The sequence below is a fragment of the Oreochromis aureus genome, linkage group 3 (assembly GCF_013358895.1).
Source record: "Oreochromis aureus strain Israel breed Guangdong linkage group 3, ZZ_aureus, whole genome shotgun sequence".
NCBI lineage: Eukaryota > Metazoa > Chordata > Actinopteri > Cichliformes > Cichlidae > Oreochromis > Oreochromis aureus.
Genome location: NC_052944.1, coordinates 104,589,202 through 104,601,620, shown reverse-complemented (window position 1 = coordinate 104,601,620; position 12,419 = coordinate 104,589,202). Strand labels below are relative to the sequence as shown.

Here is a 12,419-nt window from a genome sequence, read left to right as displayed (position 1 = left end):
GTGAGGTTGTTCTGTAAAGAATGATGCCAAACAAGGCAAGGAAATTTTTTTTTAACAGCGAAATATAGAGGTATAATCAAAAGTAGTCGAAAACAGCCAATTATACCCTTGAAAGCACCTCCTGTAAAACATCATTTTTCACTGTAAACTACATTGAGAAGTAGTATACAAATTGTACATTTTTTCCCATTTCTGAGACAGTGCATTGCAATGAGGCAGCCAAGAGAAAAGATTAAACCCATAGATGAAGCTGATGTGCCCATGGCATCGTCCTCCCTCAAAGATGATGAGTAGGTGACTAATTTTCTGCTGTTGTAATTATTGCAACCTAGTCTAACACATAGCTTTATAGTTCAACTATGACATTTGGAAATACTGAGATGTTATTATTTATTCATCCCACTGTCTCCAGATTTTAAGCAAAGCTAAAATAGATATGAAATGCTAGTAATGAGACATTTCAGATAACTGAGGTAGCTAATATTTAACTTTCTGGAGTGCAGATCACATGGCATGTTTACAATTTATCAGCAATATTTGTATATATCAGTTTTTTAAAATGTGTTGATACGCAACGTAAAAGCAGAGTTATGAAACATAATTTCAAATTTTTTCCTGAAAACTGTCATCACATTTAGTGCAGGAACAAATAAAACGTGATTTTCTTCAAAAATATAGATAGATAAAGTATTACCTCTCCTTCCCTATTGTGGTGGATAAATGAACAAGAGCCGATCAAACAATTATATGGCTGTTTTGGTTGTTTATGAATAGGGTAAACTTTTGGGAGTGATGGCAGGAGAGAGCAAGACAGTGCTCTCTATAACAAGTTTTGAGATGTGAGAGATTTGTGACATTAAGTGTGTCTGGAGTGTATTGTTAGTTTGTAGTTAAATCTGGGTTTATTTGACTGTTTTGTGTGTCAAAATGGTGAGGTGAATGTCACCCTCACCCTGACTGAAAAGCTACCAAAGGCAGACTGAAATCTAACTGCTGTCTCTAGGTGTGCAACAGGAGTGATACACTCCCTTTGTCAGGCCTGTGGTGTGTCCCTCTGTTCTGTCTTGTGGTGGACAGGAACAATTTTGATGAGTAACACAAATAATTTGTGTGACACCTGATTGTTTTAAATAATAATAAATTTTATTTATAGCACATTTCAAGACAGCCAAGGACACTTTACAAAGGGATGAAATGCATAATAGAACAATGACAAAATAAGGAACAATAAAACAAAAGTACAAGATAAAATTAACAAACAGTGGGTTCACAGTGGACATGCAAATTTGAACAGATGGGTTTTGAGTTGAGATTTAAACTGGGGAGAGAACCAATGTTTCTTATATCTGGGGTAGAGAGTTCTACAGCCTGTGAGCAGAGCAGCTAAAAGCTCTGCTTCCCATGGTGGTGGAAAGAAGGCACAGCAAGCTGGATAGAAAAAGAAGATGGAAGTGAGCGGGCAGAAGAGATAGTGCTTAACAGGTCAGAAGGGTAAGGAGGAGCAAGGTTATGAAGGGCCTTGAAGTTGAGCAGAAGAAGTTTGTATATTATTCGGAATTTCACAGGGAGCCAGTGAAGTTCCTGAAGAACAGGGGTGATGTGCTGGTAGGAGGGGGTTCTGGTGATAATGCGAGCAGCAGAGTTCTGAACCAGATGAAGCTTATGGAGGGATTTATGGGGGAGACCATGCAAGAGAGAATTGCAGTAGTCAGTACGGGAGGTAACAAGACTATGGACATAGATAGATAGATTTATAGGAAAGTGAACTATGTAGGATGACACCAAGGCTCGTAACCTGAGGAGAAGGGAAAACCAGTAAATTTGGAAATAACCTTACAAAAACCACCAGAGGAATTTCCTGCATTTTTATGTAAATAGTTGTATATAATGTGGTTTGTCAAATTTGTACATATGTTTTAGAAATGTAAAATTAAGTAATTAGAATGACTCGCTAAACGTCTTTGTGATTTTCATACTGAAAAGTATAACCTTAACCTACTCTGATTTTATGTTTTTGGGTCAGTTATGTTAATACAGTATGTCAAAATTAAAGGTTGTTGTGTAAAGAATAATGACAAAGAAGGCAAGGAAAACTTTTTTTTAAAGGGGAAATATAAAGGTAAAATTTAAAAGTAGTCGAAAACAGCCAATTATACCCTTGACTCCAGAGGGTTAGCACCTCCTGTATAAGATCAGTTTTCACTGTAAACTACAGTGATGAAGTATTACACAAATTGTACTATTATTTTTCTTTTTTTCTGAAACAGTGCATTACAATGAGGGAGCCAAGAGACAAGTTTAAACCCAAAGATGAAGCTGATGCGCCCATGGCATCGTCCTCCTCAAAGATGATGAGCAGGTGAGTAATTTTCTGCTGTCATTATTATTGCAACAAGACCACAGCAGTGGTGTTTGGATGTTGATAATGAGGTTGGTAGACACAGTTCCTACAGTGCTGGTTAATGTAAGACACATACATTGTGAGGACTGTGTGTGTTTTGCATGTGTACATCTATCGAAAGATGGGCTCCCAAGTCCACATGAAACACAGACCCTACAGTGTATGAAGTTGTCAGGTGCATTATTAAGAGGACTGTGTGTGGATACTGTCGTGTGTTATGTTGGTTTACACTGAGGAATTAATTTTCTATCAATATTATTGCATTCCATTTGCCTCATTTATGTCACTAACCAGTGTAGCTACGTAACTGCATTGTAAAGTCTCAACGTATCTGTGTTGAATGGATGTTAATGCCCTTTTGTGTTTGTTTCCACTACATTTCAGGGCACACCGATCTTCCTCATGTTGATACGCCCATGGCATCGTCCTCCCTCAAAGATGATGAGCAGGTGACTAATTTTCTGCTGTTGTTATTATTGCAACAAGACCACAGCAGTGGTGTTTGGATGTTGATAGTGAGGTTGGTAGACACAGTTCTTACAGTGCTGGTTAATGTAAAATACATACATTGTGAGGACTGTGTGTGGAATCTGTCAGGTGTTATTTAGTTTACACTGAGAAATTAATTTTCTATCAATATTATTGCATTACATTTGGCTCATTTATGTCACTAACCAATGTAGCTACATAACTGTATTGAAAAGTCTCAACGTATCTGTGTTGAATGGATGTTAATGCCCTTTTGTGTTTGTTTGCACAACGTTTCAGGGCACACCGATCTTCCTCATGTTGATACGCCCATGGCATCGTCCTCCCTCAAAGATGATGAGCAGGTGACTAATTTTCTGCTGTCATTATTATTGCAACAAGACCACAGCAGTGGTGTTTGGATGTTGATAGTGAGGTTGGTAGACACAGTTCTTACAGTGCTGGTTAATGTAAAATACATACATTGTGAGGACTGTGTGTGGAATCTGTCAGGTGTTATTTAGTTTACACTGAGGAATTAATTTTCTATCACTATTATTGCATTCCATTTGGCTCATTTATGTCACTAACCAGTGTAGCTACGTAAGTGTATTGAAAAGTCTCAACGTATCTGTGTTGAATGGATGTTAATGCCCTTTTGTGTTTGTTTGCACAACGTTTCAGGGCACACCGATCTTCCTCATGTTGATATGCCCATGGCATCGTCCTCCCTCAAAGATGATGAGCAGGTGACTAATTTTTCTGCTGTTGTTATTATGGCAAAAATAACACAACATAGTTGTTTGGATGTTGATAGTGAGGTTGGTAGACACAGTTCTTACAGTGCGGGTTAATGTAAGATACATACATTGTGAGGACTGTGTGTGTTTTGGATATGCAAGTCTATCGAAAGATGGGCTCCCAAGTCCACATGAAACACAGACCCTACAGTGTATGAAGCTGTCAGGTACATTATTATGAGGACTGTGTGTGGATACTGTCGTGTGTTATCTTAGTTTACACTGAGGAATTAATTTTCTATCACTATTATTGCATTCCATTTGCCTCATTTATGTCACTAACCAGTGTAGCTACGTAACTGCATTGTAAAGTCTCAACGTATCTGTGTTGAATGGATGTTAATGCCCTTTTGTGTTTGTTTGCACAACGTTTCAGGGCACACCGATCTTCCTCATGTTGATATGCCCATGGCATCGTCCTCCCTCAAAGATGATGAGCAGGTGACTAATTTTCTGCTGTTGTTATTATTGCAACAAGACCACAGCAGTGGTGTTTGGATGTTGATAGTGAGGTTGGTAGACACAGTTCTTACAGTGCTGGTTAATGTAAAATACATACATTGTGAGGACTGTGTGTGGAATCTGTCAGGTGTTATTTAGTTTACACTGAGAAATTAATTTTCTATCAATATTATTGCATTACATTTGGCTCATTTATGTCACTAACCAGTGTAGCTACATAACTGTATTGAAAAGTATCAACGTATCTGTGTTGAATGGATGTTAATGCCCTTTTGTGTTTGTTTGCACAACGCTTTCAGGGCACACCGATCTTCCTCATGTTGATATGCCCATGGCATCGCCCTCCCTCAAAGATGATGAGCAGGTGACTAATTTTTCTGCTGTTGTTATTATGGCAAAAATAACACAACATAGTTGTTTGGATGTTGATAGTGAGGTTGGTAGACACAGTTCTTACAGTGCGGGTTAATGTAAGATACATACATTGTGAGGACTGTGTGTGTTTTGGATATGCAAGTCTATCGAAAGATGGGCTCCCAAGTCCACATGAAACACAGACCCTACAGTGTATGAAGCTGTCAGGTACATTATTATGAGGACTGTGTGTGGATACTGTCGTGTGTTATCTTAGTTTACACTGAGGAATTAATTTTCTATCACTATTATTGCATTCCATTTGCCTCATTTATGTCACTAACCAGTGTAGCTACGTAACTGCATTGTAAAGTCTCAACGTATCTGTGTTGAATGGATGTTAATGCCCTTTTGTGTTTGTTTGCACAACGCTTCAGGGCACACCGATCTTCCTCATGTTGATATGCCCATGGCATCGTCCTCCCTCAAAGATGATGAGCAGGTGACTAATTTTCTGCTGTTGTTATTATTGCAACAAGACCACAGCAGTGGTGTTTGGATGTTGATAGTGAGGTTGGTAGACACAGTTCTTACAGTGCTGGTTAATGTAAAATACATACATTGTGAGGACTGTGTGTGAATCTGTCAGGTGTTATTTAGTTTACACTGAGAAATTAATTTTCTATCAATATTATTGCATTACATTTGGCTCATTTATGTCACTAACCAGTGTAGCTACATAACTGTATTGAAAAGTATCAACGTATCTGTGTTGAATGGATGTTAATGCCCTTTTGTGTTTGTTTGCACAACGTTTCAGGGCACACCGATCTTCCTCATGTTGATATGCCCATGGCATCGTCCTCCCTCAAAGATGATGAGCAGGTGACTAATTTTTCTGCTGTTGTTATTATGGCAAAATAACACAACATAGTTGTTTGGATGTTGATAGTGAGGTTGGTAGACACAGTTCTTACAGTGCGGGTTAATGTAAGATACATACATTGTGAGGACTGTGTGTGTTTTGGATATGCAAGTCTATCGAAAGATGGGCTCCCAAGTCCACATGAAACACAGACCCTACAGTGTATGAAGCTGTCAGGTACATTATTATGAGGACTGTGTGTGGATACTGTCGTGTGTTATCTTAGTTTACACTGAGGAATTAATTTTCTATCACTATTATTGCATTCCATTTGCCTCATTTATGTCACTAACCAGTGTAGCTACGTAACTGCATTGTAAAGTCTCAACGTATCTGTGTTGAATGGATGTTAATGCCCTTTTGTTTTGTTTGCACAACGCTTTCAGGGCACACCGATCTTCCTCATGTTGATATGCCCATGGCATCGTCCTCCCTCAAAGATGATGAGCAGGTGACTAATTTTCTGCTGTTGTTATTATTGCAACAAGACCACAGCAGTGGTGTTTGGATGTTGATAGTGAGGTTGGTAGACACAGTTCTTACAGTGCTGGTTAATGTAAAATACATACATTGTGAGGACTGTGTGTGGAATCTGTCAGGTGTTATTTAGTTTACACTGAGAAATTAATTTTCTATCAATATTATTGCATTACATTTGGCTCATTTATGTCACTAACCAGTGTAGCTACATAACTGTATTGAAAAGTCTCAACGTATCTGTGTTGAATGGATGTTAATGCCCTTTTGTGTTTGTTTGCACAACGTTTCAGGGCACACCGATCTTCCTCATGTTGATATGCCCATGGCATCGTCCTCCCTCAAAGATGATGAGCAGGTGACTAATTTTTCTGCTGTTGTTATTATGGCAAAAATAACACAACATAGTTGTTTGGATGTTGATAGTGAGGTTGGTAGACACAGTTCTTACAGTGCGGGTTAATGTAAGATACATACATTGTGAGGACTGTGTGTGTTTTGGATATGCAAGTCTATCGAAGATGGGCTCCCAAGTCCACATGAAACACAGACCCTACAGTGTATGAAGCTGTCAGGTACATTATTATGAGGACTGTGTGTGGATACTGTCGTGTGTTATCTTAGTTTACACTGAGGAATTAATTTTCTATCAATATTATTGCATTCCATTTGCCTCATTTATGTCACTAACCAGTGTAGCTACGTAACTGCATTGTAAAGTCTCAACGTATCTGTGTTGAATGGATGTTAATGCCCTTTTTGTTTGTTTGCACAACGTTTCAGGGCATACCGATCGTCCCTCATGTTGATACGCCCATGGCATCGTCCTCCTCAAAGATGATGAGCAGGTGACTAATTTTCTGCTGTCATTATTATTGCAACAAGACCACAGCAGTGGTGTTTGGATGTTGATAGTGAGGTTGGTAGACACTAGGGCTGGGCCATATTATACCGTTCACGGTAATACCGGTACAGTGTTGGGCAACGATAAGAAAATGAAATATCGCGATAGAATATGGGTAAAACGCGCATGCGCAGTGCCTTTGTTTTCGCATGCGCACATGGCCGATTGTTGAGTGAAACAGATGAACCAGAACTGGTTTGTAAAAATGGTGCAACTTCAGTGATGTGGAACTGGTTTGGTGTTTGTCCGTCAGATACACAACAAAGCACATTTTTTTTGTAGAACATGCAAGGCCGTCGTTATTACCGTATTTGTCGGACTAAGGTGCTCATAAATCTGGGAATAATCTGGGTCCTAAACTGCGCCCTCTTCAGGTCCCAAAGTCAAACGAACACACAGCATCACTGAGAGTTAAAACTGTCTAAATTCTTTAATCTTTAATAAAACGATCAGCATTGCTGCTTTACCAGGTGTTTAACATCCAGGCATCCATGAAAACAGAATTTATTACATTTAACGGAGTTAGAAGTTAGCAGGAAGCTAGCGGAAGTTAGCTCGCTAGTTTCGCTAGTTACCTAAACATGTTATCCGGTTGTTCAGTGATGACGTGACGAATCCTACTTCCGGGCCTAAAGTAGTCTGCATTTAATATGGCTTTTGTGTTGTTAACATGTTTAATGTTTTGTATTTTCTTCTATTTAATCTCAAAAGCTCCTAAAACAGTCAGTGATCACTGTTGACCTCCCTTGGCTTTTATTACTACTAAATATTTATTTAAGCTCAGTTTTAAAACCTTACGATGTAACTACAGCACAGCCCATGCAGCAGTATATGAATGACTAACCTCAGATTGTGGATGGATTATCTCACTTGTTCTCCTGGCTGAAGTTTAGTCCTTTTACAGCAGCATCCTGCCATGCGATTCCATTTGTTCCTGACCACCGAGAACACTCACGTTAACTTTTATCGAGTGGAAAAAAAGTTAGCTTGTTTATGTTATGCTAACATAGCTGTGTCGCTAGCGGTCACGTAGCACATCATTATCTACCAGCTAGCCAAACTTCAGTAACCCTACAAACGTCACTGCTGTTTAGTTTTCTGTCTTCATTTATGTTGGAAGTTATAGCAGAGCTGTACGTTTGAATTTGTTTCCAAAACCCCGCAGTCAGGACATGCTATATTGTATTTAGATAGAAGCTAGCGAGCTAACTTCCTGCTAACTTCTAACGCCGTTAAATGTCATAAATTCCATTTTCATGGATGCCTGGATGTTAAACTCAATTGTTACACCTGGTAGAGCAGAACACTGATCATTTTATTAAAGATGAAAGACTTTAGACAGTTTTTCAACTCTCAGTAATGCCACAGTGATCGTTTGATATATGGACCTGCAGCGGAGTTTAGGCCCAGACACGGCCAGTGACGTCAGACTGAACAACCGGATAGCATGTTCTGACTGACAGATTTCTGAAAAAATTCAAACGTACAGCTCTGCTATCACTTCCAACATAAATGAAGACAGGAAACTAAACAGCAGTGACGTTTGTAGGGTTACTGAAGTTGGGCTAGGTAGTATATAATGATGTGCTACGTGATCGCTAGCGACACAGCTATGCTAGCATAACATAAACAGTGAAGCTGGAGGATGAACGCTAACACTTTTCCACTCGATAAAAGTTAACGTGAGGGTTCCTGGTGGTTAGGGACAAATGCAATCGCATGGCAGGATGCTGTAAACGGACCAAACTTCAGTCAGGAGAACAACTGAGATAATCCATCCACAATATGAGGTTAGTCATTAATATACTGCAACAACATGGGAATAGAGCAGCTGTGATAGAATACAGCATTAATGAATCAATGGTACAGAAGTGGAGGAAGCAAGAAGAATGAGTTGAATAAAGTTTGATTTATCTGACTGCTTTGTTTCGCTTAATGTGCCTTATAATCCCGTGCACTTTATGGTCCGAAAAATACATATTTGCCTTTTTTATTTGGCACACTGCAGTTTAATGTTGCAAAGCACCTCTTTTTAACTACAGTGGATATTATACATGGTTATGCTCAGGATATGTCATCCCATTTCTACTGGAAATGCCTTTTGGTTAAACTTTCAGCAAGAAATTTGCATTTGCACTGTTAAATTTGTATATAGCTTTAATGCATATAAAAAAAACAGCTGCTTGTTTAAGTGAAAATAAATGGATGGGGTTTTTTTTGCACTAGTAAAGTTGTGGAGTTGTATTTTGTCTCACATCAAGTATATCGTCAGTTATATCGTTATCGCAAATTTTCAAATATATATCGTGATAAATATTTTTGGCCATATCGCCTGCTCTAGTAGACACAGTTCTTACAGTGCTGGTTAATGCAAAATACATGCATTGTGAGGACTGTGTGTGGAATCTGTCGGGTGTTATTTAGTTTACACTGAGAAATTAATTTTCTATCAATATTATTGCATTACATTTGGCTCATTTATGTCACTAACCAATGTAGCTACATAACTGTATTGAAAAGTATCAACGTATCTGTGTTGAATGGATGTTAATGCCCTTTTGTGTTTGTTTGCACAACGTTTCAGGGCACACCGATCTTCCTCATGTTGATACGCCCATGGCATCGTCCTCCCTCAAAGATGATGAGCAGGTGACTAATTTTCTGCTGTTGTTATTATGGCAAAAATAACACAACATAGTTGTTTGGATGTTGATAGTGAGGTTGGTAGACACAGTTCTTACAGTGCGGGTTAATGTAAGATACATACATTGTGAGGACTGTGTGTGTTTTGGATATGCAAGTCTATCGAAAGATGGGCTCCCAAGTCCACATGAAACACAGACCCTACAGTGTATGAAGCTGTCAGGTACATTATTATGAGGACTGTGTGTGGATACTGTCGTGTGTTATCTTAGTTTACACTGAGGAATTAATTTTCTATCAATATTATTGCATTCCATTTGCCTCATTTATGTCACTAACCAGTGTAGCTACGTAACTGCATTGTAAAGTCTCAACGTATCTGTGTTGAATGGATGTTAATGCCCTTTTTTTTTGTTTGCACAACGTTTCAGGGCATACCGATCTTCCTCATGTTGATATGCCCATGGCATCGCCCTCCCTCAAAGATGATGAGCAGGTGACTAAATTTTCTGCTATTGTTATTATGGGAAAGATAATACAAAATAGTTGTTTGGATGTTGATAGTGAGGTTGGTAGACACAGTTCTTACAGTGCTGGTTAATGTAAGATGCATACATTGTGAGGACTGTGTGTGTTTTCAATGTGTAAATCAATTGAAAGATGGGCTCTTCTTAAAATGAACAATTACCAAATGCTTTCCAGAGGTTTGCTAAGGTTTTAAATCAACAGGTAGTTGATTTCCCAAAGTTGATTCTGTTCATCTGACGTATCTTTTTCAGCGGGAGAAACCTTTTGTCAGTCATCCAAGAGACTCTTCAGTCACTATCAACATCCAAACAACACTTGTGTGTTCTTGTTCTTGTTGGATGAAATTGAAGAAGTCATTTGGATGAATGACGAAATGTTTCTTCCACTGAAAATGCTATGTCCGTATGAACAGATTCAACTTTTGGGGATTTACTTACCTCGATGATTGAGTATGCATCAAGACGATGCTAGGTGATTTATTTGGATTTAACTCATACTTCAACTCAAAGTAAATGAGGAGCAGTTATTCAGATGCTCTTTTGCTCAAAAAATAATGTCACTGTATCAGAAAGCATGCTTAAACAATGAATGGGAAACCCTGAAATGTTGGCTCCTACTGGATGTATTCATGCCACAAGGGCTGCAGTGTCTCAAATGAGTGAAGTTTCTGCATTACATGAAATCACTCAAAATTCATGGTTCAAACTTAATGAACTTTATTTTTTCAAGAGAACTGTATGCATGATGTAGTGTATTCATCAGAGACGAGACTGAAAAAATGTGCCTTTTGTAATGTTCACCTTTCTGCTTTGAAATTGATTTGCATAAATTGTAAAGGTGAGGATTTTTGTTCATTCATTTTAGATGATTATCTGTCAAGATATAACAAGTGGAAATTTTTACCCGCAATACTTAACATTTGACGTTTTCATCAAAAGAGAGAAAGGTTCCCCATGAGTCTTGTTTTGTTGAGTATGCCATTAGAGTAGACTGTCCTACATCGTCTTCGATACAGATTGTTTTGACTTTCAGAGGAATGCAGACAAATGTTTGCCTTCCATCACTGGATCTTGAATGCATCCTCAAAGCATCTTGGGTATCTTTAGAGCTTTAGTTAATGCTGGTTGCATGATGTCTGATCACCCAGAACTTGCGATAATGCCAGCTCTGAACTGGGTTACTGTCACAGTACAAAATCGCATGAGAATAAGAGTGGGGGAAATGACAAATAATTTTTTGGACAAGCTAAGTAAAAGAATCAGGACAAAGCGGAAATGGATTCTTTATGATTGAAAGTGGAAAAAAGAAAAACATTAAGTATGATATGTTGAAACTGGATGGAAACAAATGTCAGTTACTGTTTTTCTATAGTTGTGTGGTTTAGAACCTAAATGACATAGTCGTTTTGTATTTCGGTGTCCTGTGGCTTTCACATAGAAGTTTTATCTTTAATAGTTTCCTTTGAGTTGTTGTTGTTTTTGGTTTTTTTTTTTAAATGAGCTTGATGTGCTGGTCAGAATGTAGCTTTTAAGAGATTGTCTTCATCTAACATGGCAAAAAGACGAAGCCCAGTGTAAACCTAAAGCCCCACCGCTATTTAAAACCAGTTAAAAAATGCTGTGTTTATGTACCTGGAGTTCTTTTTGATATGTGTACCATGAAAGGGCTTTGATGTTTACGTCCCATTGTTCTTAAAGAGTACCTTTATAATAGCTTTATAGTTAACATATCAAAAGTAAGTTGATCTTATTTTCTCTCCTCCTTTTAGCATTTCCTGAAAATGGTGCTGAAGGGGAAAATCCTCAAAGGAAACAAAAATCTCCATGATGTCCCACAGAGATTGGAGCAGTGAGGAGACATTTCTGTGGGCACATTGCTAATGGGAGACTATCCATTGTGATTAAAATCAAACAGTGTAAAAATGCTCAATGTCCTGTATGAGACAGTCGCTCTTTTCAAAATGTAAGCGACTTTGTCATGAATCATGGTTTAATGCTAAAAAAGAGGAACAGTTGTTAAATAATCAGGTTAAAAAATCTATAGACACATCTGAGACATATACATGTTTGCAAAAGTCATTTAGTTTGCAGTAGGGCTGGGCCATATCATACCGTTCACGGTAATACCGGTATAATTTTGGGCAACGATAAGAAAATGAAATATTGCGATAGAATATGGGTAAAACGCGCATGCGCAGTACCTTTGTTTTCATACGCACATGGCGGATAAAGCATGGCGGAGAATGAGAAGGGCAAAAGCGGATCGGCAGTGCCCTTTATAATCCCGCGGGCCTTATGTATGAATTCTGGTTGTGTTTACTGACCTTGAAACGATTTTATGTGGTACACGGTGCTCAAAAATCTGTCAAATGTTTTAGCACAACTTTGCTAAGCTACGAACCCACACCGCTTGATGGATTGTCGGAGCATTATAGCTATCGTAGGCAGGAGCCTCGCG

The 12,419-nt window shown here is 38.5% G+C and overlaps 2 long non-coding RNA genes across 3 annotated transcripts; both read left to right on the top strand.

Moving 5' to 3' along the window:
• Positions 1-2,340: 2,340 nt before the first annotated feature.
• On the top strand, positions 2,341-4,468 carry LOC120438709. The gene is made up of 6 exons (XR_005612068.1): positions 2,341-2,359; positions 2,786-2,850; positions 3,170-3,234; positions 3,554-3,618; positions 4,046-4,110; positions 4,431-4,468. It is a non-coding gene; the product is annotated as an uncharacterized LOC120438709 (long non-coding RNA).
• A 5-nt stretch (positions 4,469-4,473) lies between these two features.
• Positions 4,474-11,983, top strand: LOC120438708. Of its 2 annotated transcripts, none has more exons than XR_005612067.1 (7): positions 4,474-4,495; positions 4,923-4,987; positions 5,306-5,370; positions 5,797-5,861; positions 6,181-6,245; positions 9,376-9,440; positions 11,731-11,983. It is a non-coding gene; the product is annotated as an uncharacterized LOC120438708 (long non-coding RNA). The 2 variants fall into 2 exon arrangements; XR_005612066.1 differs by lacking the exon at positions 11,731-11,983 and adding an exon at positions 9,866-9,897.
• The last annotated feature ends 436 nt before the right edge of the window (positions 11,984-12,419 follow it).